Source organism: Bubalus bubalis, chromosome 3, assembly GCF_019923935.1.
Source record: "Bubalus bubalis isolate 160015118507 breed Murrah chromosome 3, NDDB_SH_1, whole genome shotgun sequence".
NCBI classification, from domain to species: domain Eukaryota; kingdom Metazoa; phylum Chordata; class Mammalia; order Artiodactyla; family Bovidae; genus Bubalus; species Bubalus bubalis.
Window position 1 is genome coordinate 131,984,738 of NC_059159.1, and position 264 is coordinate 131,985,001.

Here is a 264-nt window from a genome sequence, read left to right on the forward strand (position 1 = left end):
ATTTGACCACGTGTGAATACTCTCAGGCTCTCTCTTTCTTTCTCACAGTGCGTGCACACACACACACACACACACACATTTTCACAAATGAGGGTTCTGCCATGAATACAATTTTTCATAATCAGGATATAGAATCACATATTGAGTAATGGACTTATGGCTTTAATCCAACAAGCGGTCCCCAAAAGGCAGCTGTCAGTGTTCCACAAAATACCAGAATCACATGGAGAAAGAAGAAATTGCAATATAGGGTTTTTAGCCAAG